Here is a 22009-nt window from a genome sequence, read left to right as displayed (position 1 = left end):
CAGTGAGGAGGAGCCCCGCACCTCCTCTTCTTGGATGGAACCTGGAATTCAGTCTGTGAGGTGGCAAACCCACCGGCAGGAAAACACACTCTCTCACTTCACTAAGAGCCTCTGTTTTGCCTTTTCTTCCTTTTGACCTAACAAAACTCTGCATTATTCACCCTTCAAAGTCCGTGTGCCTAATTTTTCATGGCCATGTGACAAGAACCTTGCTTTTAGTTGAACTAAGAAAAAGTTCCACAACATATAGATACACACAAACACACGCACACACACACAGGCAAAAACGCAAAAACATTCCTCATTTTATTTTGTTTTACAGATATGGTCTTTTTGACGAATTGAAAGCTTGTTGCTGCCCTGCATTGGGCAAGTTTACCAGTGCCATCTTTCCAACAGGATGTGCTAACTCTGTCACCGTGGCACATTTTGGTAAATTTCACAAAGTTTCAAACATTTTTGTTATTATTATATTTATTATGATGATTTGTGATAACTGATTGTTGATTTTACTGCAGTATTGTGTTGCGGGCACCAGAAACTGTATTGGGATAATACGATAAACTTAACTGATAAGTGCTGGTGTCTTCTGACTGCTCTACCAACCAGCATTTCCCCCATTTCTGTCTCTCTCCTTAGGCCTCTCTATTTCCCGAGGCACAGCAATGTTGAAATCAGGCAAATTAGTAATCCTACAAATGGCCTCTAAATGTTCAAGGGAAAGGAGGGCTCTCTCATCTCTCAATATCAAAAGCTGGAAATGATTAAACTTATTAAGAAAGGCATGCTGAAAGCTGATACAGGCTCAGATCTGTACCTCTTATGCCAAATAGTTAGCCAAGTTGTGAATATAAAAAAAAAATTTGGGAAGGACATTAAAAGTGCTACACATGTACGCATGAATGATATGAAAGTGCAACAGCCTTGTTGGCTGGATAAAAGATCAAACCAGTGACAATAGTCCCCAAATTTAGACAAAGCCTAAACCAGAGCAAGGCCATAATTCTCTCCAATGCTGAGAGGAGTGAAGAAGAAATCTTTGAATCTAGCAGTGGTTGGTTCACGAAGTTTAAGGGAATAAGCCATCTCCATAACATAAAAGTGCAAAATAAAAGAAGCTACAGAAGGTTATCCAGAAGATGTAGCTAAAATAGTTACTGAAAGTGGCCACACTAAACAGGAGATTTTTCCTTGTGTACAGAGCATCTTTCTCTTGAAAGAAGATAACATTTAGCTCTTTTATATCTTCACAGGAGAAGTCAATGTCTAGCTTCAATGCTTCAAAGGACAGGATGACTCTTTCATTAGAGGCTAATGCAGCTGGTGGCTTGAAGTTGAAGCCAATTTTTTTTTTTTTTTTTTTTTTTTGAGATGGAGTCTTGCTCTGTCACCCAGACTGGAGTGCAAGCTCCGCCTCCCAGGTTCATGCCATTCTCCTGCCTCAGCCTCCCGAGTAGCTGGGACTACAGGCAACCGCCACCATGCCCGGCTAATTTTTTGTATTTTTAGTAGAGACGGTGTTTCACTCTGGTCTTGATCTCCTGACCTCATGATCCGCCCACCTCCGCCTCCCAAAGTGGTGGGATTACAGGCATGATCCACCGCACCCGGCTGAAGTCACTCTTTATTTACCATTTGGAATATCCTAGGGCCTTAGATAAATTATTCTAAATCTACTCTCTCTGTGCTCTATTAATGGAATATCAAAGCTTGGTTGATAACACATTTCTTTACAGCATAAATTACTAAATATCTTAATCCCACTGTTGAGATCTATTGCCCAGAAAGAAATATTCCTTTAGAAATATTAGCATTCATTGACAGTGTACCTGGTCACCCAAGAGCTCTTATGGAGATATACAGGGAGATTAATGCTGTTTTTATGCCTGGTAATACAACATTCATTCTGTAACACATATATCAAAAAGTAAATTCAGCTTTTAAGTCAATTAAGGAATAAGTTTTGTAAGATTATTGCTGCCATTAACAGCAATTTCTCTGTTGGACATTGTCAAAGTAAATTCAACACTTTCTGGAAAAGTTTCACCTTTCTAGATGATATTAAGAACATTTGAGTCATTAAATGAAGTAAACATATCAACATTAACAGGAATTTGGCAGAATTTGATTTCAAATATCATAGACAATGTTGAGAGCTTCAAGAATTCAATGGAAGAAGTAACCACAGATATGGTAGAAATAGTAAGGGAACTATTACTGGAATTAGAAGAAGAACCTGAAGTTGTGACTGAATTGCTATAATCTCATGATAAAACTTGAATAGATGAGTTCTTTCTTATGGATCAGCAAAAAAATGTGGCATAGTGAGATAGAACCTACTCCTGGTGAAGATGCTGTGAACATTGTTGAAATGACAACAAAGTATTTAGAATATTACTTAAGGTTATTTGATAAAGCAGCAGTAGGGTTTAAGTGGATTGATTCCAACTTTAAAAGAAGTTCTATCATGAGTAAAATGCTATCAAACTGCATTGCATGCTGCAGATAAATCCAAGTCAAAATCACAATGAGATGCTAACTCAAGCCAGTCAGAATGGCTATTTTTAATAAGTCAAAAACAACAGATGCTGGTGAGATTGTGGAGAAAAAGGAACACTTTTACACTGTTGGTGAGAGTTTAAATTTGTTCAACCATTGTGAAAGACAGTGTGGTGATTCCTGAAAGACCTAGAGGCAGAAATATAATTTTTCCCAGCAATCCCATTACTAGGTATATACCCAAAGTAACATAAATTGTTCTATTATAAAGACACATGCGTGCATATGTTCGTTGTGGCAATATTCACAATAGCAAAGACATGGACTCAACCTAAATGCCCATCAATGACAGACTGGACAAAGAAAATGTGGTACATATTCTCCTTGGAATACTATGCATCCCTAAAAAAGAATGAGATCATATCCTTTGCAGGGACATGGTTGGAGTTGGAGGCTGTTATTCATAGCAAAATAATGCAGAAACAGATAACCAAATACCACATGTCCTAACTTATATGTGATAGCTAAATGATGAGAAGATATGGACACATGGGGGGTAACAACACACAGTGGGGACTTTTGGAGGTCAGGGGATGTGAGGAGGGAGAGGATCAGAAAGAATAGCTAATGGATTCTAGGCTTAATACCTGGGTAATGGGATGATCTGTGCAGCAAACCACGATGGCACACGTTTACCTTGTAACAAACCTGGACATCCTGCACATGTACCTTGAACTTTAAATAAAAGTTGGAAACTTTTAAAAAAGGAAGGTCAATGGGTGCAGCAAACATTATTTTCGTCTTTTTAAAAGACATTGCCACAGCTCCCCAAAGTTTCAGCAGCCACCACCCTGATTAGTTAGCAGCTGTCATTATCAATGCAAGACCCTCCACCTACAAAATGATTACAACTCACTGCAGGCTCAGATGATTGTTAGGATTTTTAAAGCAATGAAGTATTTTCATTACAGTGTATACATTATTTGTAACATATTTATATTGCAGACTTAAGAGACTACAGTATAGTGTAAACATAACATCTATATGCCATGGAAAATCAGAAAATTTTGTTTGACTTACTTTACTTCAGTGTTCTGGGACCAAATCTGCAATATCTTGGAAGTATGTCTTGTATAAGTGAAAATAAAATGAGATCTACTCTTTTAAAAGTATTTTAAGTGTATGATACATTATTGTTAACTATGGCCACAATGTTGTGCAGCAGCGCTCTGAAACCTGCTCATCTTATTTTTACTGGAACTTTATACTCATTGAAAAGCAACTCTCAATTTCCTCCATTCTCCAGCCACTGGTAACCTCCATTCTACTCTCCGTTTCTTTGAGCTTGACTGTTTCAAATTTCTTACACAAGTAGAATCATAGAGTATGTGTCCCATTGAGACTGGCTTATTTCACTTAAAATTATTTCCTGAAGGTTCATCTATGTTGTTACATATTGCAGGATGGGTGGATCATATGGAAGTTCTATTTTTAATTTTTTGAGCAACCTCTACACTGTTTTCATTTTGGCTATAAAAATTTATATTCCCACTGACAATGTATGAAAGTTTCAATTTCTCCATTTCCTAGCCAACAACTTTTATTGTCTGTGTATATATGTATGTGTGTGTTTGTGTCTGTATGTTGATAAAGACATGGTAAGAGGTATGAAGTGATATCTCATTGCAGTTTTGATTTTCCTGATGATGAATTTACATTATTAGTTTTCATACGCCTGTTGTCCATATGTACAACTTCCTCAGAGAAATGTCTTTTTCAAGTATTTGCCTATTTATTAATCATGGCTTTTTTTCTCTTTTTGCTATTGAGTTGCTGCAGTTCCTAATATATTTTAGGTATTAACCTCTCATGAGATATATGATTTGAAAGTGTTTCCCATTCCCATTTTATCTTTTCACTCTGTTGACTTCTTTGCTGTGCAGAAACTTTTTAGTTTGATACAATTCTACTTTCATATATTTGACCTTGTTACCTGTACTTCTGAGGTCATACCCAATAGACCACTGCCCAGCCCAATGTCATAAAACTTTTTCCCTGTGTTTTATTGTGAGAGTTTTATAGTTTCAGGGCTTATGTTTAAGTCTTTCATTTGTTTTGTGTTGATTTTTGTATATGACATAAACTAAGGGTCCAATTTTATTCTTTTGCATGTGGACATCTGGTGTTCTCATCCAGTACCGTTTCTTGAAGAGAGCGACCTTTACTGAGTATATTTGAGACTCATTGAATATAAGTGCATTGTATATTTGTGACTTTATCATCTGGCCTCTCTATTCTGTTACTTAAATCTCTCTCTATTTATGTCTTTATGTGAATATCAAGTTATTTTAATAACTGTAGCTTTTAATATATTTTGAAATAAGGAGATGTGATGCCCTATAACTGTGTTTTACTTTTCCCACATTGTTTTGGCTAGTTACTTCTTCCTGGATCATTATACATTTTAAGATTTTTTTGTCTTTGTATAAGTCATTGGTGTTTCTATAGAGATTACATTTAATATGTTAATCACTTTAGGTTGTATAGATGTTTCTATAACATTAAATCTTCCAGTCAATATACTATGTCTTTCTAAATTAGTATAATCTTTAATTTCATTCATCAGTGTTTTGTAGTTTTTAGTATACATGTCTTTCTTCCACTTGTTAAAGTTTATTCTTATGTATTTTGTCCTTTTTGAGGCCATTGCAAATTGGAGTGTTTTGTTAATTTCCTTTTCTGATAGTTCTTTGTTAATACACAGAAAGGTAAGTGATTTTTGTGTGCTGATTTTATATGCTGCAAATTTACTGAACTTATGCACTTGTTCTAATAATATTTGGTGGCATCTTTAGGGTTTTCCACATATAATATCATGTCCTCTGCAAACAGAGGTTATTTTACTGTTGATTCAGAAGGCTGTTGCTTTTTTTCTTTTTCTTGCCTAATTGTTCTGGCTAGGATTTCCAGTATGGTGTATAATAGAAGCAGCAAGAGTGAACATCCTTTCTTTATTGTGAAAACAGATGAAAAGTTTTCAGTTTTTTTTAATCATTGAGTATGATGTTAGCTATGAGCTTTTCATATATTGCCTTTATCAGGTTAAGATAATTTCCTTCTATTTCTTGTTGCAGGAAGTCAGGGACCCTGAATGGAGGGACTGGCTGGAGCTGAGGCAGAACATCATAAATTGTGAAGATTTCATGGACATTTATCTGTTCCGAAAATTAATACTTTTATAATTTCTTATGCCTGTCTTTACTGCAATCTCTGAACATAAATTGTGAAGATTTCATGGACATTTATCACTTCCCTAATAATACTATTATAATTTCTTATGCTTGTCTTTACTTTAATCTTTTAATCCTGTTATCTTCATAAGTTGAGAATGTATGTCACCTCAGGACCACTATTGTACAAATTGGTTGTAGAACATGTGTGTTTGAACAATATGACATCTGTTTGTAAAACATATATGTTTGAACAATATGAAATCAGTCTACCCTGAAAAACAACAGAATAACAGCAATTTTCAGGGAACAAGGGAAGATAACCATAAGGTCTGACTGCCTGAGGGGTTGGGCAGAATAAGCCATATTTTTCTTCTTGCAGAAAGCCTATAAATGGATGTGCAAGGAGGAGAAATACCGCTGAATTCTTTTCCCAGCAAGGAGTAACCCTGGGGAAGGAATGCATTCCTGGGGAGAGGTCTATGAATGGCCACTCTGGGAGTGTCTGTCTTATGTGGTTGAGATAAGGACTGAAATATGCCCTGGTCTCCTGCAGTACCCTCAGGCTTACTAGGATTGGGAAATTCCAGCCTGGTAAATTCTAGCCAGACTAGTTTTCTGCTCTCAAACCCTGTTTCCTGTTAAGATGTTTATAAAAACAATATGGGAACAGCAGGACATAGAGCCTCATCAGTAATTCTAATTCTGCCTTTACCTTGTGATCTATATGGCCCTTTGAAGCATGTGATCCTTGTGACCTACTCCCTGTTTATACACCCCCTCCTCTTTTAAAATCCCTAATAAAAACTTGCTGGTTTTGCAGCTCAGGATCGTCAGCACAGTCCTACCAATATGCGATGTCAACCCTGGAGGCCCAGCTGTAAAATTTCTCTCTTTGTACTCTTTCTCTTTATTTCTCAGACCAGCCACCAATTAGGGAAAATAGAAAAGACCTATGTTGAAATATTGGGGGCTTGTTCCCCCGATATCATTTCTATTTCTAGTTGTTTAGAGCTCTCTTTTAAAAACTCATAAACAATTGATTTTTTTCAAATGCTTTGTTTTGCATTTACTGATATATCAAATGATTTTTATGCATCATTGGGTTAAGGTGATATGTCACATTTGCTCATTTTTGTGTGTTCTATTATCCTTAAATCTAGGGATAAATTTGTCATTTCTTTTAGGAAAGAAGCAATGCTGAGTCTTGAACATAGTAAAAGCCAAGCAACACTACTGGTCTTGTAATATCAAAAGGAAGAGTGAGACTTTCTTCACAATTTAATTATTGAGTAGTTTCTTTGCAACAGTAAAAACAACAAAATTCTGCTGAAAATGAAACCAAAGAATTCTGAGTATTTGCAAAATGGTATTAATATTGTGAATGGATGTCTTAATATTGGGTCAATGTATAAAGTGTGAAACACAGCTCAGTAATTTTTGTGCATGTGCCACTTGTGAATAGAATAATGTATTTCACATAAACCCATATGGTTTTACATTATTTTTTATTTTTCCTTGCTTTTAAGTATTTGACTAAGAATATTTCTAACTTTTAAATAGGTACTAAATCTCTGGAAAATAAATTTTGACCTAACAGTGTAAGTTATAAAAATATGTTTTGTCACAGGAGGAAGGAAATCCTCCGTATCAACCTCTTCATGCTGGAATTAACTGAAGGAATTCTATGTTTTGGTCATTCCAGCTTCAAGCCTTTTATGTAACTAATCCCTTTTCTCCGTCTTTCCTGTTTTAGCAAACTTTCAGAAAGAAAACAGGCAACATCTTGTGATGATGAAGATCACAGTTGACACACAGGCCAGCAGGAACCCAATCACATGCAAGTTGTGGTATTGGAACCAGGTGAGGTCGTGGGCTGCAACCTGAAGGTGCTTGGCTCCTTTGTGCTGCACGACAAACTCAATCCAGAAGGCTGCTTGATCCAGGGGCTTAAGTGGCAAATCATGGTGAATTATTGATAACTTCATAGCATTCTCTTTGTAGCTGAAGGATAAACATAAAAATACCAACATTGAAAGTAAATTTATTTCCTACGTCTATGGATGGTCTTTGAAAAGTGTCACATCAATGCTTCAAAGTAAATATTATAGAATTGTCATAGGAATCGAATGTTTTGGTTTGGACAAATGTAGAAAGTTTATTTTTTAAAATGGAATTTTATAAAGAAAAATATTTTTTAAATTAAAAATGGAAGGTCTGGTGAGAAAGTTAATGTCTTTGTAGTAGAGGAAATATTTTGAGCCATTCTATGTGCTACAGGTAAGACAGTGGAAATGCAATCTGAGATTGATCATCTTGATATTTTATTTTATTTTTTTTGAGAGAGAGTCTTTCTCTACGGCCCAGATTGGAGTGCAGTGGCATGATTATGGGTCACAGCAGCCTCCACAGTGTGGGCTTAAACAATCCTCCCACCTCTGCCTCCTGAGTAGCTGGGACTGCAGGCATGCACCACTTGCCCAGTAATTTTTAAATATTTTTTTGTAGAGATGGAGTCCTACCAGTTTGCCCAGGATGGTTTCAAACTCTTGGGCTCAAGTGATCCTTTTGCTTTAGCCTTCCAAATTTCTGGGACTACAGGTGTGAACTACCTTTATCGACCCATTTTGATATTTTTAAGGAAAAATTGTTTCACAGCTGGTGTAATATTTCTAAATTAGTCTTTCTTTTTCTACCCTACTATTCTGTGTTCTACCATATTTTCCTCCCAGTAGTCAGAATAATTTTTTGAAATAAAAGCCAGATTATGGCATTCCTCTGATAAGATTTTCACCTGGCTTCTCACTATATTAAGAATAAAATCTAAATCTGTCTTTGTTCTACAGAATCCTACATGGTCAGGCATGGGCAACTTCTTCTAACACTTTCCCCATCCACCTTCTCTCTTAGAGGCATTGCCCTTCTATTGTTCTTTGAGCTCCCCAATGTGTTCTCACCTGAGCCCCTTTACATCCTTTGTCCCCTCTCTCCCTGTCTTGGAATATTCCTCCTTGCAACAACTTGAGGCTTGCTTCTATATCTTTTTGAGGCTTCCCCTTAAATAATACCTGTTAGAGAGGCTTTTCGTGGCCACACTATGGTAGTACCTATAGGATTTTCTCTATTGTTTTGTGCTTATTTTGCTGTTTAATTCCTGGAACTTAAAAATATGTTACATGTCTTCTCAAATAAAACTTTAAGTATGAAATACATAAATGTACACAAATTCAATGAATAGCTCAAAATTTTAACATTACCTTGAACAATATCCTGATGTGAACACCAACTTACCTACTACACAGATTATAATATAAGACATCACAACCTGCCTAGAAAAACTCTGTCTTCTTGGGCCATTTTAGTCACTACTTTTGTCCTCAAGTTAAAACTACCTTGACTTCTAATAGATTAATATTGCTTGTTTACATAATGAATTATATAATATATACTCATTTGTGTCTTTTTTTGGGTAGAAGTTATTTGCTAATTCTATTGCTGTAATATGATTCAGTCAATTGACAAATACCACAGATTATCTCTTATTTTTATGACTGATGGATATTTGGGTTGTTAAGATTTTTGAACACTATTACTAATTCTGGGGTAAGCAAATGTGTGTATATCATTAGATATACATATTAATACATTTTTGATGGGTATATACTTGAGAGATGAGTTGCTGAGAAAAAGATGCATGTAGAATTATGATGTTTTGTTGACTGGCTTTTTAAATACGCAAATTTAATTTCCAAAATTTAGAGTTGTTTTTTAAGTTATAATTTTTTTGGATAATTTCAAATTTATTTCTAGTACGGCTAGAGCATTTCCTTTTTATGCTTTTGAATCTTATCACATTTGCTAAGTCTTGATTTTTGGCCCAGCAGAAGTTCAGTTCACTAACTATTCCATATACTCTTAATAAACGTGTATTCTCAATATACATTCACACTCACCTCCACACCTCCACACATAAAAATGTGTGTGTATATATATACACACACATATACACAAACTTACTATATATATACGCAATACATATATATGTATACACACACATATATACAATAGGTTATATTTATGCTCTTCAAATGTTTATTTTTAAATCACTATTTTTTTGTCTGTTTAAATTTAGTATGAGTTCTAGTAGATTCACTTTTAAATCTACTATCTTATTCTGTATTTTATTTTCTGTTTTCCAATCTGCTGTATGTTTCTTTTCTAATTCTTTCCTGTTTGCTTTTAAACTATTTTTAATCATTCACTGTCTTACTATCTTCCTGGTAAGGTATTTTCAGTATGTTTTCTAAGGTGGTACCTCCTTATATATATTGATAATAGTAATCAATAGTCACAGCATTTTCTACATTATTTCTTTTGGAGCACAGAAAAATTATTACAGATTTATTTTCTCAATATTAAAACTTTGTGCTTCAAGGGACATCTTCAATAAAGTAAAAAAAAGAATCAACCTATAAAGAGTGGGAGAAAATATTTAAAAATCATAGACTGACAAGGCATTCCACCAATAATATAAAAACAATTCTTATGAATCAATAATAAGATAAAAATGTTAGAAATGTTCAAAAGACAGGAATAAAATTTTCTCAAAAGAAGACGAATGACTTGCCAGTAAGTGCATGAAAAGATGGTTATGTCTTTAGCCACAAGGAAAATGCAAACTAAATCCACAATGAAAGATCATTTTATATCCACTGGGATCCCTGTAACAAAAAGATAGGAGATAACAAGTGTAGGGAAGAGCATGAAGAAATTGGAACCCTCCTGTACAGCTAGATGTAATGAAAAACGGTGCAAGTACTTTGAAAAACAGTTTAGCAGTTCTTCATAAACATCAACTTTCCATATGACTCAGAAATTCCACCCCTAGTATCTTCTCAAAATTAGTGAAAACAACTTTTTTCACAAAAAATATGTATAGCAGTGTTTATAAGAGCTAAAATTGGAAATAACTGAAATGTCTGAGAGCTGATAAATGGGTAAATTCAAAATGGTACATTCATCAAAGAATATTAGCAATAAAAAGAAAAACAGTTCTGACACTTTCAACAATATGGGTGAAACTAATAAAAGACATTGTACTAAGTCAAAGAAATCATTTATAGAACACTGTAAATTGTATGATTTAATTTACATGAAATATCCAGAGAGAATAATCTATTGAGAGAGTAAGTTGGTATTTCCCTAGGACTGGAGGTTTATCAACAGTGATTTTATGCATTTTGAGGTTTATTTTAGGGTGATAAAAATGTTCAAAAATTATGTTATGGTGATGGCTTTGTAACTATGTAAATGTACTAACTACATTTAGATCTCACTTTTAAATAGGTAAATATTATGCTATGCAAATTGTATCTTAAAATAATGATAATACTAAAAATACATTATTGAGCATGAATAGTTATACTTTCAGAAATTTTATGTATTGAATTGAAATACTTTATTGTATTTCTCCAAGTTCATTATTTCATTGTATTATAATCCATCATTCAAAAAACTTATATTTTAAACAAGTATCTACATATGTTTAAAAATATTTTTGTGTAGAAAGTTGTTACAGTAATTGGTGACCCATTAAATATTTGGGATCAAATGTAACTGAAATAATTGGTGAAAAATAAAAGCAGGTTTCAATTTGGTTAAATTATTTAAATTCTTTCAAAACTGGTCTCCTAAAAGGGGTAAGACATGTATTCAGTGTTGTCAAAAGAATGTGTAAATACCACATAGTAAAAAAAATTGTCATACTCACACAGGGTCATTAATGACTGTCTTCAGTGCATTTGAGCAAATCTGTACTTGGCATGGTCCTGATGTCCACATTGAGGGCCTTCATGTGAGCAATGTTATCAGGTTGATCTGCAAACAAAGGAATGCCCACCATAGGGATCCCATAGTAGATTGCCTCATAGATGCCACTGGTTTCACCATGAGTCATAAAAGATTTAGTTTTTGGATAACCTAGGATTGGATAAATTTTAGCAAAATTATTCATAAGACTGAAATGAGAAACGCACAGTAGAATGCTCTGAAAGGGGCAGTGTCTACTAAATAACAGATTATTATACACATCAAACTCCATTAGAATTGCTTTCAGATTTCAGAGAAAGAAGCACCTAATTCTTCTGGAGGTAAGTGAAGGCTACATGAAAAGGTGGTGGCGTGTGTGACTTCAGACTCAAAAAATGAATTGATATGGCCAGGTGGACAAAATGAAAAAGCACATTCTGACTGAAAAAAATGTGCAAAAAAAAGAGAAAAGAAAATCAATAATATTGTGTATGTTAGAGCATTTTCCCTTAAATAAATACTGCGGCCACTGAGTGGGATATGCGGTGTATGCAAGGCAACAGGGAGTGTGGTGGTGGTATTGGAATAGAAGAAAGGCAGGCCACATTACATCAGGAAACATGTTATCACTTTATGATAAAGATTGAGGATTTAGGCCGGGTGCAGAGGCTCATGCCTGTAATCCCAGCACTTTGAGAGGCAGAGGTGGGTGGATCACCTGAGGTCAGGAGTTCGAGACCAGCCTGGCCAACATGGTGAAACCCGGTCTCTACTAAAAATACAAAAATTAGAGAGGCTTGGTTGCAGGTGCCTGTAATCCCAGCTACTCGGGAGGCTGAGGCAGGAGAATCGCTTGAACCTGGGAGGTGAAGGTTGCAGTGAGCCAAGGTCATGCCAATGCACTCCAGCCTGGGGACAAGAGTGAGACTTCATCTCAAAAAAAAAAAAAAAAGATTGAGGATTTATTTTCAGAAAATGCAGAGGTATTGGTAATAAAAGAGGCACTGTTACTTTTTAGTGTCTTTTGAAATTAAACCTGAAGTAGGGAAAAGGACAGGTGTAAAGCTGTACAAATAGGAGACAGAGAGACAATCCAGGAAGTTATTGGGAAACCCCGTGAGAGGTAATTATATCTGAAATAAAGATAATTTGATTCTGAACATAAAGAATGTGAGTGTCTATAATAAAATACCAACTATATAGTTATTTTCCTGGTAAGACTGGAAAATAAATATAAAGTAGTTAGCCTTTATATTTGAGTTTTTTGATAATAAATGTTCCGTAAGTTTCTTTCAGGTTGAACTATCCCTCTAATTGGCTGTTAGTCATATATTCAGTATTTGTTCTGCAGAGTATTACCAAGAAGGTCATTCTGGGATATCCACTTTTACAGCTGAGTATTGGATGCTAAAGTATTTGGTCTCTTTCCATCCACAGAACCTGTTGGGGTAAAGAAAATATCTTGTTCCATGAATAGAATGCCAAAGCTATAAGATGTTAGAACTCTAAAGAAATTGTCAATCAGCTAGTTAAACCCCTTCCATATAATAGATGAAAAAACGAGAACAAGCAATTTTAAGAAATGAGTACTACTAAAAGACTATTGAATATCCACATTTCATGTCTTTTCTTTTATTATCAATTTGGTATATTAGAAAATCATGATGTTTCCAACAGAGAAGCTTAGACACTTGAGAATATCAATAAAAAATTCAAAAATTTAAGAAATTATTAGACAGTCATTATAATTCTACTGTAAAATACAGTAACAAATTAGTGACAACCTATACATTTATTTTATGTATTTTATACTACCTGTAATCTTCCAAATTTAATGTTAGTTTATTTCTTGAGTGAAATGAGAAGTGTTACTTATATCTATTTTTCTGTAAGTTATTTTGTTAGTGTTTGACATCTTTGATTTATAAAAAACAAAATCTATAAAATCAGCTACCTGTGAGAAATAAATCAGTGCTACATAGGTAGTATATATAACTTCTTGTAGATTACACGTTACCCAGCACTACATCCAAGAAAAATTTCAAGTGACAATTTCTTTCTTTTATTTTCTTTTTTCTTTTATTTTCTTTTTTTCTTTTTTTTTTTGAGATGGATTCTTGCTCTGTTGCCCAGGCTGGAGTGCAGTGGCACCATCTCAGCTCACTGCAACCCTCGCCTCCTGGGTTCAAGCGATTTTTCTGCCTCAGCCTCCCAAGTAGCTGGGATTACAGGCATGCACTGCCATGCCCAGCTAATTTTTATATTTTTTAGTAGAGATGGGGTTTCACCATGTTGGCCGGGCTGGTCTCGAACTCCTGACCTCAAGTGATCTGCCCACCTAGGCATCCCAAAGTGCAAGTGGCAATTTCTGAGTCAAATTCAAAGTACTATCCTTTTGCTAGTTTTGGAAATTCTTCCAATGTAGGCAAAAAGAGCCAATTGGCAATTTATGAATAAGAATATACACACTAAAAATTGTAAAATTATATTTTGCTAAATTTTGCTTAACTGATCATTAACACTTAGATGCTGCTATAAAGCATCAACAGCATAGATTAATATGGGCTGCTTTAGCCAAGCCATACCCATAGACAGTACCAAAATAAGATACTGATTTTAGATTCCCCAAGCAATCCTTATAAACTGGAGTGTAATTTACAAGTGTTTTCCTTGTAGTTGCTATGTGAATGTTAAAGTAACTTTGTGTTTCCAGAAAAAAATTAGCATAGGTCATTAGGAGAAGGCTATGTCAGAGAGGAAACTAAAAAGTAACTCACAAATACACAAAGACTTCAAGTATATTCTGCATATTACAAAATAAGTTCCTACTATATTTCATGGAGTGAGGGCATCTGAACCTCTTTCCATGCCTGGCTTCCTTCTGCTTGACTCCTTCTTACATTCCCTTCTCCTTCCTCCGTCAGGAGGAGGTGTTTATCTGATGGTTAGAGCAGAGGCTTTGTGGGACCACATTTTATAATGCACGGAGTCTACCCTAAAAGCAGGATTCTGTTCCCTCCTTTTCTATCATATTTTCCTGTTTAAGACATTAGCAAAGCCCAGTAAACAGGGCAGGCAAGTTCTTCTGCTTCTCTAAATCTACTTGGCTAGGTGGATACCTCCAGAACAGCGGTTTGTCAGCCTGGACATCTTTTCTCTGAATGCATTCTGAATTGCCTGCTAAATAGGTCTATTCCAAAATGTACAGGAAGTACAGGAGACCACATTACTGAGCAAGCCTAAATTGAATGATGCATTTCAGACTTTTTTCAATACCTTATTGTTATTGTAATAGTGCAGTAACTGATTAAAATGTAAGTGATTTAAAATAGTATCTATAGTGTATACCATGTTTTCAGGAAACTTGTAAGCAAAAGGGACAAATGACAGGGCAGAATTTGGTGATTTCTATGTACATGCCTACAATACTATGATAATACCACAACTTCACCTGCACCTCTTAAATATATTTTTTCTGATCACAATATTAATATCAGAATTTTTATCAATCAAACACACCCTCGTTATTTTAGTATCTTCCATATATATTTTTGTTTTTGAACCAATATCTGAGATAATTAGTGCTATCATATCAGTTATTTTTTCTGGCAGAAAATTTCTATGATTGGACTCTTTACAGAGTTTAACAGACTCATTCAGTAGCTGTCCACCATAAAGACATTTTATCTAACCTTTCGTGGAATCTGGGCAAGAGCTGATGCAATCATGTTGGCCCTTTCTTCTGTGATGTTACTGACCATAGACTTAAGCAAGACTGCCACGACACCATTTTCTCCAGAGCTCTGCACAAACTCTTCCATTTTCTGTGAAGAATTTGTTCTATCACAAAAGAGTGTCAGCATAGCAAACACTATAGAAAAGATTAGTACATACATCTAAGAAGAGAAAATCAAGCATTATCAGAAATTTTTGGAGTAATGGCTATTTTTTAACTGACCTAATCTCTTGCTTTCTTTGGAAGAAGTTATGGAATATGATATACATGGCATCTGTTATGCCTATTTGTGTAAATACGTGTGTCTGTGTAAGGAAAAGATGAAAAACAACTATGACACTATAGAAGAAGGAGATAATGCTAGAAAATATTATACCCAGACTCTTCATTTACAATACTGTAATTACTAATATGGGTTCTTGGAAGGTGGCATTTGTTGTGTTTAATTCCATATTGTTGTAGTTCTACTAAATTCCTTGTGTCTATTAAGGCAAGGTTTTTTGTTTGTTTGTTTGTTCTTTCTGTAGAGTTTTTTTAGTTGGGAGTCATTGGAACCATTACCTGGCTATGAGTGAGGAAAAGTTACTATTGAAATAATTTTATATCTCTATTTCTTTAGCTCTGTAATTCTTTATACCTCATTTAAAACTTGTCAGATTATCTGTCTTTTTCTCTAAAAAAAAATCTTTAAAAGCTGAAGTTTAATAATGATGGAGATTCAAGAGTCTGATACTGTGGTGTGAAATTTCTGTGAACTAGTCCTGAGAATCCCATTTATAATACAGAATTATGCAGTATATAGTTACATAACTGAGTGATTGTATTTCTCAGGTCATTGTTTAAATATTACTAAGACACTTTTTTTCCTGAAATCACACTGCATAAAATGATATGCTACTGGCCAGGCATGGTGGCTCACACCTGTAATCCTAGCACTTTGGGAGGTCGAGGTGGGCAGATCACCAGGTCAAGAGACTGGGACCATCCTGGCCAACATGGTAAAACCCCGTCTCTACTAAAAATACAAAAATTAGCTGGGCATGGTGGCACACACGTGTAATCCCAGATACTCGGGAGGCTGAGGCAGGAGAATTGCTTGAACCCGGGAGGTGGAGGTTGCAGTGAGCCGAGATTGTGCCGCTGCACTCCAGCCTGGGCGACCCAGCGAGACTCCATCTCAAAACAAAACAAAACAAAACAAACAAACCAAACAAACAACTGATGTGCTACCTATAACTGCCTGTGAGGGACCCTCATCATCACTTTTCTGTGTCTCACAGGGGCACTTAAACCTCAGTGGAAGAATCTACCAGTCATTTTTCCAGTGGAGATCTCTTCACTATCTTGAGCAGCTCATTCACACTATATAAAGCCCTTGTTGAATATGTGTTTGCTTGAAATTTATTGAGAATTACTCTGAATTGTGGTTTCCCTTATGTTCTCATTTGTAAATGTAAATGCGTAGTATAATTCCACATTGCTCAATGCATACGCCTATCAAGACAAAATAAAGAGAAAGGGAAATGTAGAGCCAAAAGTTTTCAGTATATAATGTCAAAATTGAATACCCATCTTTTTGTTGTTGTTGTTTCTTTTGTTTTCCGTTTATTATTTATTTATTTTCTCTGTAAAATAATGATGAACCCCTTCCGACATAACATGTATACTTTCAGATCCTAAACATGGGAGGTAAACCTTCTTTTAAAAACTTGTTTAAAAAAAGAAATCCTAAAGTTTGTGTATGCACAACATATATTGCCAAGTATTTTTCAAAAATATAATTTGAGCCTTATGACATTAGTTTTAATTGGAGAGTCACTGTACTACTATTCCAGGTAGTTCTTGGGGCTCCCAGGTATTCTGTGTGACTCGTTACCTGTGTGAACACAAAGTATCTGAAACAGTTCTCAATTTAGAAAGTTTATTTTGCCAAGGATAAGGACATGCTCATGACACTGCCTCAGAAAGTCTCAATGACATGTGCTCAAGGTGGTTGGGGCACAGCTTGGTTTTACACATTTTAGGAAGACATGAGACATCAATCAATATGCGTATGATGTACATTGGTTTGGTCAGGAAAGGTGGGGCAATTCAAAGTGATACCTTCATGTCATAGATAAGAGTTAAAAGGTTGCATTCTTTTTTGGGTCTTAGATGAGTCTTTTGCGGAATACACAGTATACATATGAGAGAAGGGTTGAGAAATAGTCACTTATGCCTTAGTCTGACTCAGTAAATCTGCATTTTTTCCATAAACAATGGTGAAGGGATGGCTTTGAGTTCTGTCCTCTTTTGTCCCTCACCTGTGAAGATAAGCTATCAATTTACATTTCCAGGGTAAAATTCAACAGAAATGTTTCAGGTTAAAGATTTTGAGGCCCACAAGGAATTTCCTCATGGGAAGATTGTAAGGGAGGTATGTAACTTAAAAACAACAACAACAACAACAACAAAAACCCAACTTTGTAGCTATTTTATTTAGGAATAAAATGGGAGGCAGGTTTGGCTGATACAGTTTCCAGCTTGACTTCCCTTTGACTTAGTGACTTCGGGTTTTCAAGATTATTTTTCTTTCAGACCTGTAGCCACATTTAATGGAACTTGTGTTTGATGTTTTGTCTCAATGCCTCGCTGCCCAGAGTCTTCTTCATCCACCCAATATTGAGGTAGCATATTGTCTGTTTATACACTCATCAGTGATCTCATTCTGGGATATCTTCATAAAAATAATCTATCAGTGTACAAAATATTAAAGTATGAAAAGCTTAAAAAAATTAAATTTCCCTCATACTCTCGGTCTAGAGCTACTCCTGATTTAAATTTGTATGCTTTTATTATGGTTTTTATTCTATTTATATAATTCACTGTGATGTTTATTTAGATAATTTTAATCTTATTGTATATTCCTTTTCATCCTGCATAAAAATTGTGATCTAGTTCTATTCATCATTTTGTTTCTCAGTTTCCAACAATTCTTGTATTATAGCTGACACTGTAATTATACATATTTTGATAAAATGATTGTAATGGCATAGAATGCATATTGTATACATTTTTACATAGTACCCAATAGTTTTTCAGGCCTTCTGCCCTTCTCTTCCCTCTGTAGTAGTCCCCACTGTATATTGCTCCCATTTTTGTCTATGTGTACCCCAAGCTTAGCTTCCACTTATAAGTGAGAACACATAGTATTTAGTTTTCTGTTTCTGGGTTAATTATTCTGGTTCATGTGTGTGTGTGTGCACAAATCTCCATGTATTTGTTTCTTTATCTTGGCTTTAATCTGTCATTTTATTTTCTTTTTTCAAATGTTGTCTGCCTATCTATCTATTTATCTATCTAATCTATCTATCTATCTATCTATCTATCTATCGATTATCTATTATCATCTATCTATATATTTAAGAATGAGGACATGGAATGATTCACTGGGATATCTTTGTATCTGTGAAGGACTTAGTATCTGGTTGGCTTTGATTTTTATGCTGAACACGTACAACTACTAGACCTTACCTAAAGGGAACCAAAAATTTCATAAAAAAGATTATACTTTGATGTGTTACATCAATTCTAGTTTTCTCATTTTACCCTGGTGAATTTATTTCAATTTCTTTATGGAAAAACTCTCTAGTTTTTGTGTGGAAAGTGCAAAGAGGATGGTATTATGTAATACAGTAAGGGTTAGTGCATTTCATTTTCATGTCTTTAGTTTCCTTTAGTCTGTAATTATCCCTTCATTTTTTGTCTCTGTTAATTTTTTACTTCTAGATGAATTATTGACCAGTTGTTTTATAGAATGATTATTATTTTACATTTGTTTAATGTTCCTTTATGATTAAGTTGCTATCACACATTTTTTGAAAGAATACTGCAGACATGTTGTTGTAGTCTTCACATTGCATCATTTTTGGGCAGCAGATAGTGTTGATTTGTCATGCTGGTGATACTAACTTTGATTTCTTGGTTAAGATGCTGTCTACAGGTTTATTCCCTGTAAAATTATAATTTCTCATTTTGGAATTAGAAGTATCTTGATAGGAGACTTTGAGACTGTAAATATCCTGTTTCCATTACATCCTTTCCCTCTAATTTTAGCATCCATTCAAAGATAATTTTTGCCTGAATTAAATTACTGTGGAGTTTGTCTAATTATATGCCTATAATTTCTTTAACAATTAGTAAGAGAAATTCTACTCTAAGGAAGAACATTTTTTCCCTTTTATTTCCTTATACTGGTTTCTGTCAATATGATTTCATGAGTATTTGGTTTATTCCAAAGGTTACAATCCACAGCTATCATTATTCCATTGCTTAAATTGGTCCAGATTCGATTCATTGGCACTTCCTTCAGTTTCCTTCTATATTTTTCTGATATGTTGTCATCATGTTGTATACTTATTTACTTTCTGGCACCCCTAGAAATTTCAGGCACATCCTGTACTTTTGTTGCCTCAGGGGTAATGTCATTTATATCTTGAGGAAGGCATGGTTCGTTTTATTGGAGTGTAGTGTCTAGAAGCAAAATTTTCAAGTACTTAGCATGTTCATTGCATCTGGGATATTGTTACCAGGCCATTTAAGCATAGACATTTTGGAAATATATCTATGCATAACTTTTCATTAACAGCTTAAGAGAATAAATAAATTATCATTTCCATAAAATACAGAAAATGGAGAGTGTAGTAAGCTAAAACATGGTAAATCTAAATAGTAAATATTTACAGATAAGCTCAAACTAATAATTTAATGTAAAAAGTTATTTTCATTTAATGTCATGTAATAGTTATATATCAATTTTAAAAAGAATTAAATAAACTCACCTATTATGGTAGAGATTCTCAGATATTTCAATCTAGCTTTTATTTTTGTTTCAAAGAGAAACACCTAATAAAAATTACCCATGTTACTATAAAATATATACAGATTTTACAAGAGGCATATACCCAATAGCAAATAAACGAAAATTGATGCAATGCTACAAAAATCAAACAAAGCAGAATTAAGATGTGAAGTATCAAATGTGATAAGTGAATCATTTCATGTGGATAGAAATAATTCACTTAGAATTAACAATAATAAGTACTTTGAGATTGAAATATATCTCAGAAACTGATAGATTGAACAGAGAAAATAAATTCTATGAAAGTTGATTGTATTAGCAACAAAAGTAACAAAAATAATGTACTGAATCCTGCATCTTCAAATAGAGTATAAATATTCTTTTGAAGTGCACATGAAAACTTTTATAAAATTAAACTAAGGTAATATCACAGATGAAATCTCCACAAATTCTGAAGTATATATATCATATGTATCTATATAATGTGATACAATAAAGAGAATGTATTACCTTTCAAATATACACATTTAAGAATTTCATTCAGTGGAGTGGACTGTGCTTATCATTCATGACCCAAGTCTTTACTACCTTTTCTGCTCCAAACACATATATCATGAAGAGAAGACAGCATAGAATATACTCAGATAAGTATACAACTGAGAAAACTTACACACTAGTTGTTAGCATTAGAGAAAATTGTATGAATAGATTCATATAGGAGCTATAACAAGGTGGATTTGGCAGGATAAAAAATGTGGCAAAAGCCTTAAAAGTGGAAAACAAAATTTACCTACGGAGTTCAGGGAATTTCTGTTCTGAAAAAATGTAAGTTGTAATAACTAAAAAATTAAAACAAATTATAATGAAACTGATCTCTCTAGATGACAGCAGAGACATGCAGGATATGAAAGTTTGCAGAAATTTTTTTTTTTTTTTTTTTTTTTTTAATTTTTTTTTTATTATACTTTAAGTTTTAGGGTACATGTGCACATTGTGCAGGTTAGTTACATATGTATACATGTGCCATTCTGGTGTGCTGCACCCACTAACTCGTCATCTAGCATTAGGTATATCTCCCAATGCTATCCCTCCCCCCTCCCCCCACCCCACAACAGTCCCCAGAGTGTGATATTCCCCTTCCTGTGTCCATGTGATCTCATTGTTCAATTCCCACCTATGAGTGAGAATATGCGGTGTTTGGTTTTTTGTTCTTGCGATAGTTTACTGAGAATGATGGTTTCCAGTTTCATCCATGTCCCTACAAAGGACATGAACTCATCATTTTTTATGGCTGCATAGTATTCCATGGTGTATATGTGCCACATTTTCTTAATCCAGTCTATCATTGTTGGACATTTGGGTTGGTTCCAAGTCTTTGCTATTGTGAATAATGCCGCAATAAACATACGTGTGCATGTGTCTTTATAGCAGCATGATTTATAGTCCTTTGGGTATATACCCAGTAATGGGATGGCTGGGTCAAATGGTATTTCTAGTTCTAGATCCCTGAGGAATCGCCACACCGACTTCCACAATGGTTGAACTAGTTTACAGTCCCACCAACAGTGTAAAAGTGTTCCTATTTCTCCACATCCTCTCCAGCACCTGTTGTTTCCTGACTTTTTAATGATCGCCATTCTAACTGGTGTGAGATAATATCTCATAGTGGTTTTGATTTGCATTTCTCTGATGGCCAGTGATGATGAGCATTTTTTCATGTGTTTTTTGGCTGCATAAATGTCTTCTTTTGTGAAGTGTCTGTTCATGTCCTTCGCCCACTTTTTGATGGGGTTGTTTGTTTTTTTCTTGTAAATTTGTTTGAGTTCATTGTAGATTCTGGATATTAGCCCTTTGTCAGATGAGTAGGTTGCGAAAATTTTCTCCCATGTTGTAGGT

At 34.6% G+C, this 22009-nt stretch overlaps 2 pseudogenes; one reads left to right on the top strand and one right to left on the bottom strand.

Annotated features, from left to right (window-relative positions):
* The window catches only part of LOC101138063 (UDP-glucuronosyltransferase 2A3-like), a 476474-nt pseudogene that overhangs the window by 367175 nt on the left and 87290 nt on the right, over positions 1-22009 (top strand).
* On the bottom strand, positions 7454-17946 carry LOC101134791 (UDP-glucuronosyltransferase 2B17-like; annotated as a pseudogene).

The sequence above is a fragment of the Gorilla gorilla genome, chromosome 3 (assembly GCF_029281585.2).
Source record: "Gorilla gorilla gorilla isolate KB3781 chromosome 3, NHGRI_mGorGor1-v2.1_pri, whole genome shotgun sequence".
NCBI classification, from domain to species: domain Eukaryota; kingdom Metazoa; phylum Chordata; class Mammalia; order Primates; family Hominidae; genus Gorilla; species Gorilla gorilla.
Note: the sequence above shows the minus strand (reverse complement) of the source record. Positions and strands in the feature narration are given on the sequence as shown.